This window comes from Mustela erminea, chromosome 16, assembly GCF_009829155.1.
Source record: "Mustela erminea isolate mMusErm1 chromosome 16, mMusErm1.Pri, whole genome shotgun sequence".
NCBI lineage: Eukaryota > Metazoa > Chordata > Mammalia > Carnivora > Mustelidae > Mustela > Mustela erminea.
In genome coordinates, this window is record NC_045629.1 from 6,305,324 (window position 1) to 6,312,080 (window position 6,757).

Sequence of the window (6,757 nt, forward strand, 5' to 3'; positions counted from 1 at the left end):
TTACTATTTCAACTGTAAATTTTTGAAATCCAGATACAGAATGAATATTTCAATAAAATCTAGGGCCTGAATTGAGATGTACTATGTTAAGTGTAAAATATAGTGGATTTTTAGGGCACCTGGGTGGCTCAGTTATTGTCTGCCTTCGGCTCAGGTCATGATCCTGGGGTCCTGGGATTGAGCCCAGTATGGGGCTCCCTGCTCAGCAGGAAGCCTGCTTCTTCCTCTCCCACTCCCCCTGCTTATGTTCCCTCTCCTGCTGTGTCTCTCTCTGTTGACTAAATAAAGTCTTTTTTTTTTTTTTTTAAAACATAGTGGATTTTGAAAATTTAGTATGAAAGATATAAAATACCTGGATAACATTTGGATACAGAAGATGTGGTCCATATATACAATAGAATATTACTCAGCCATCAGAAAGGATGAATACCCAACTTTTGTATCGACATAGATGGAACTGGAGGAGACTATGCTGAGTGAAATAAGTCAAGCGGAGAAAGTCAATTTTTACATGGATTCACCAACTTGTGGAACGTAAGGAATAACATGGAGGATGTCAGGAGAAGGAAAGGAAAAGGGAGTTGGGGTAAATTGGAGAGGGATGAACCATGAGAGACTGTGGACTCTGAGAAACAAACTGAGGGTTTTAGAGGGGAGGGAAGTGGGGGGATGGATGAGCTTGGTGTTGGGTATTAAGCAGGACAGGTATTGCATGGAGCAGTGGGTGTGGTATATAAACGATGAATTTTAGAATACTGAAAACATTTTAAAAATGGATAAGATTTTTTTATATTAATTATACATTGAAATAATATTTTGAATATATTGTGTTAAAATCTATTAAAATTGGGATGCCTGGGTGGTGCACTCAGTTGGGCATCTGACTCTCTTGTTTCCAGCTCAGGTCATGGGATTGAACCAAGCAACTCCATGCTCAGCTCAGAGTCTGCTTAAGATTCTCTCTCCCTCTCCTTTGTCTCCCCCCACCCCAATTTGCATTCATTTTCACATTCTCTAAGGAAAAAAATACATATATATTAAAATTAACTTCAGCTTTTAAATGTGGATCGAATACAACTTATAATTACATATGTAGTTAGTGTCACCTTCCCACTGAACAGGCTGACCTAGAGCCACTTTTAGAGGAGCTCATATATGTTACATATATTTCCTATAGTTTAGGCATCCTTGAACTAAATTTTAGCTACATTTTAATGTAAGGGTGTAAAGCTTCAAGTTTTGGAGTTTCTCTTGGGATATACATCATATGTCTTATAATTTTATTTTCATGATTTTGGTCAGAACACCAAAAAAAGGCTGAATTCAAACAACTCCTTGCTTTGGTTAAATACTCTTGAGGTTTCCCACTTACAGCTCATTGATTTGGTTGTCTGTAGATCTATTCAGGGTACACTGGAGTTTCCTCCAAAAGGATCAGAAGAGGATCACATGACTTTGAAGGAGAAAGTAAAATTGTTCTTACATGATGATATGGCTTCATGTATGTATCTCTTCAGTAATAAAATTCATACTCACTTCAGTGTTAAAAATCACATTGCTGAGGTATGCCTGGGTGGCTCTGTCAGTTAAGCCTCTGCCCGGAGCTCAGGTCATGACCCCAGGGTCCTGGGATTAAGTCCTGCATCAGTCTCCTTGCTCAGTGAGAAGCCTGCTTCTCCCTCTGCCCGCCACCCCCTGCTTGTGCTCACCCTCTCTCTGGCAAAAAGATAAATAAAATGTTAAAAATAAAAAGAAGAAAGACTATCAAAGATGAATAAAAATGGCCAAGAATGAGGGACATTGTGATATTATTTTAAAAATTTACATCGCTGAAAATTTGTTAAATGATACCCTTTGGCCAGACAGGATCACTGATATTTTCTATATGGTTCTATTTTTTTTTAAGATTACTTTATTTATGAAAGTGTTTTTAAATGGAGTTGTGTGCTATACTTATTGACCGAATTGTGTTGAATATTTACTATATAAAGTCTATTCATACTAGCATTTGACACAGCCATCAAGATTGATTGAATAAGATTACCTTTGTCTCTATCTATTAGGCTTAGATGAAGTAGATGTATTCATTTTAATTTAATTTCTGAAGAGGTAATATGTACATTTTGAAAATCAAGAAATAAAAAGTATTCAGTGAAGGTCTCTTTTCCAGTCCTGTTCTCTATCCATCTGTTTCCCAACAGCCCTCCAAAACACAGACATTGATGATCAAATACCCAATGTCATTATTTTGGTGCATGTGTGCACAGTTTCTTTAGCATACTGGTAAATCCTGACAATCTTAAATTTCCCTTTTTATACAAAAAGTGGAATATTGAAAACACTTAACCATGTTGCTTTTTTTTTTGTCATTTTAATATGTCTTACAGATCTCTTTGCATCAGTAAATGGAGCCCTTCCATTTCTTTGTTTTACAACTATATAGTATGCCCTGAGGAGATACAGTATAATTTATCTAACTAGGCTCCCATTGATAGACACATGGATTGTTTCCAGTAACAATGCCACAGTGAATAATATTGTGCGTAGTTATTTCATCTGTATATCCACAGAGAAAGAATTATTGCACAAAAGGTATAATCATTTATTTTTAGTAGATATTAACAAAATGCCCTCCAAAATGGAATTTGAACTTTTACCACCATTTGAAGATTGTTTATTTCCCCATTGATGTTTTCTAACTTTTATTTTTTTTGTTCATTTTTTCTTAAAATATCACAACCAGGATATTAATGTTAATACAGTCAAGATACGAAACATTTCCATCACCACAAAGATCTTTCTTTTTGCCCTTTTATAGACATACCACTCGCCTCTCACTCAAAGCCTCTCATTAACTCCTGACAACCACTAATTTGTTCTCCGTTTCTATATTTTGTCATTTGAAGAATGTTATATAAATGGAATCATGCAATATGTAATGTTTTGGATTGGTTTCTTTCATCAGTGTAATTCTTAGGCAATTCATTTAGGTTGTTGCATAGATAAATAATATCATTCTTTTTTATTGCTGGGTAGTATTTCATGTACCACAGTTGTTTAACCATTCATCCATTGAAGGGGACCTGGGTTGATAGTAACTTTTGGCTATCACCAATAATGTTGCTATAAAAGCTTGTAATTTACCTGCACCTTAGAACTGAAACCTAAAAAAAAGAACACCAAAAACTGACATCCAATAACAAAACTGACAGTGTTGGCATCTAATTATAGATGGCCAGGTGTGTAAACACTAAATCATCTCCCAATTCCAAGTGAAGAAAAATTTCAGACACAGATGCAGAAATGACATAGCTAACACAATCAGCAGACAAAACACCAAAAATGTACTTAACATGCTCAAGAAAGTTAGAGGAAAGCATGCATTTGATGAAGAGCAATAGAAATTATAAAAAGATCCAAATTAAACTTCTAGGTGTGAAAAATGTAACATTTGAGATGAAAAACTGTAGATAAGACACCACAATATACCAGACAAAAAAGACTTGAGAAATACCTGAAATGGAACTTAGAGGAAATGATTTTTTTTTTAAATGAAAAGAACACCATAATGTGGCCTAAAATACATTGCTCATAACTAAGAACCTCACAAAGTAGGAGGTGGGGGTTCAGACAAAAAAAAAAAAAAATTGAAGAAATAATGGCTGGATATTTAACATTTATCATGAAAACTATAAACCAATAGATTGAAGCTCAACAAACCCCAAATAAAAAGCAGGAAAACAAACCTAACCAAGCACATGGCACTGAAAAGTAAGTAGCAAATTGACACATGGAAAGATGCTAATGATTATTTGTTACGGTGTTAAAAAAAGAAATAACAGGTCCAAAATAGTTACTTGTGCTAAGCCCCATGCCAGCAAACCAAAACTTAATACCTAACCTAATTGCAGTTTCAGCCTCTTCAGGAAAGTAAACTTTATTTATTTATTTAAATTTAAAAAAATAAAAGATTTTATTTATTTATTTGACAGAGAAAGACACAGTGAGAGAAGGAACACAAGCAGGGGGGATGTGAGAGGGAGAAGTAAACTTCCAGCCCACCAGGGAGCCTGATGCAGGGCTCAGTCCCAGGACCTGGGATCAGGACCTGAGCCAAAGGCAGATGTCCAATGACTGAACCACTCAGGTGCACTAGAAAGTAACATTTAACCAGTTAGTCTGGAATTACCTGGTCAGCACTAGTGACGTAATCCTGCCCTGTAAGACCTGCCTTACCCAAAGGATGGTTTTTGCTTGAAACACACTTTATTTGTCTTGTCCCTTTTTGCCTATAAAAGCCTTACATTTTGTACATCTCTTTGAAGTATCTTTCTCTTTTCTAGATAGGATATTGCTCAACTCTTGAATAAAGATAGTTTGATCTTCAAATTTACTAAGTTGAATTTTTTTTTTAAAAAGGGAAATGAAAATTAAAATCATAATGAGAAATCATACCAATTAAATGCTAAAATTAAAAACACTTCCAATAGAAAAGGTTGGCAAAGATGCAAAACAACTGTAACTCTCCTACTGGTGAGTTATTCTGGTGGGAATATAAATATAAATTCTGGTGGGAATATAAAATGTCATAGCCACTTTGGAAAAAGTATGATAGTCTTTTATAAAATTAAATGCTTACCATATAACTTAGCAGCCCTATTTGATTTAGTAGCATTACTCTTGTATTTAACCATGAAAAACAAATTTACATATTCATATAACACCAGTACAGCAAGTCCTTAAAAGCAGCTTTACTCCCAACAATCGAAACCTAGAAATAACTCAATGTCCTTCAACAGGTGGATGGATAAGTAAATTACAGTATAGCCATTCAGTGGATTTATTAGACTCAAAGGACCAAACTACAGATTCAGGCAATAATAACAGAAGACTCTCCAAAGCATTTTTTTTTTCTTTTACTGTGTCATGTTATTCACCATACAGTACATGATTAGTTTTTGATGTAGTGTTCCATGATTCATTGTTTGCATATAACACCCAGTGCTCCATGCACTCCGTGACCTCCTTAAAACCCATCACCAAAACATTATTCTAAGCAAAAGAAGTCAAACAGTAAAAAACTCTTCTCACACTACTCCTTGCTCTGTGCGGAAGATTATATTATTCTGTAGGGTTCCATTTTAGTGAAACTTTAGAAATGGATAAACTACAGTGACAGAAATCAGATCAGTAGGTTCCAGGCATGGAAGCAGGAGACTGACTTCAAAAGAACCCAATCGAACTTTCTGAAGTGAAGGAAATATTTTATCTCATAATTTGGGTGGTAATTACACAAATGTATACATTTGTCAACACTGAACTAAACACTTAAGATTGGTGTGTTTTATTTTTTGTAAATGATACGTGATTAAAGTGAGAATGAGAGGATATTCTAGAAATTATGATCAAAACAGTAAAGTAGGGGAACTAGGCCAAAGTGGAAGTCTGAAATCTTTGATAAGCTCTGCTTGCTCTGAAGGGCAAGTGAGATATTTAGGCTGAGACTGTGACAGCAACTGGTTGTTTGCAAGGATGGAGCTGAGTTTGTTGACTTTTATCTAACCTGGGTAGAGGAGAGGAGTAAATGTGGACAGAAAGACTTGGGGGCAGAGACAGAAAAGAGAAAGAGGGCCCTTGAGTTATTAAGAGAACAGCAAACAGATCATGACAATTAAGCAAATTCTTACAAAGGAATAGGTGCAAATGCAAAGAGTTGAAATACTGTGACAGAAAGCAGTAAATACTTGGACCACTTGCTCATGGGGCAGATTTCCATCAAAAAGCACTTGTCTGAGTGTTCAGCATCATTTGATCCAAAACATTTGTATTAAACTTTAAAAAATGATAATATTCAAGATAATCATACTACCCTTCTAAACACACTCTATTTAGTGATTGAGTGATTTAAGGATTAATTTAGTATTTCATTCCTTAGATAAAACCAGAAAGGACTCCTTTGGGGAACAGTAAGCTAAGAATAATTCTACGATTGTTTTTGACAATTGTGCCTGACAACAGCTTATTCTTCTAGAATAATCCCTCTTGGTAGAACTCTTCTAAGTGTTGCATTGCAAAGAAGTTTCTAAATCAGACATGCCTGTTTATGTTTATGCTTATACATGCACACATATTGAAAGACTAAGAAATCCCATAGCACAAGATAACCAAAGCAACCTGAAGAAATTTCAAATATTTTAAAAGTGTGTATTCCAATCACAGGAGATTTATTTCAGTTGTCAAGCTTCATATACAATTTTTCCCATGCAAAAATGTGTTAGCTCATTTCCACTAATAGGTGTTCCTCTCTAAGAAGGAAAATGTAACTTTGTTCTACTTCAAGTTTGTATAGACTATAGGAAAAGTAATATTACTTTGAAAACATTTTTGGTTTGAATATGCTTTGATGGAAAGCTCAGTTAGCTTTCATATTCAAAAAATAGTTTTGTTGGGGTGCCTGGGAAGCCTCTGCCTTCAGTTCAGGTCATGATCTCAGGGTCCTGGGATCAAGCCCCGCATTGGGCTCTCTGCTCAGCAGGGAGCCTGCTTTTCTTCCTCTCTCTCTCTGCCTGCCTCTCTGCCTAACTGTGATCTCTGTCTGCCGAATAAATAAATAAAATAAAATGTAAAAAATAGTTTTGTTTGAAAATTATCTAATTCATAGTTAAATAAACTGCAAGGGAAAATGGTTTTTAAAAATTTATACATATTTTTTGAAATTCATTTGATTTACTAACAAACTAAATGTTCAATAAACCAA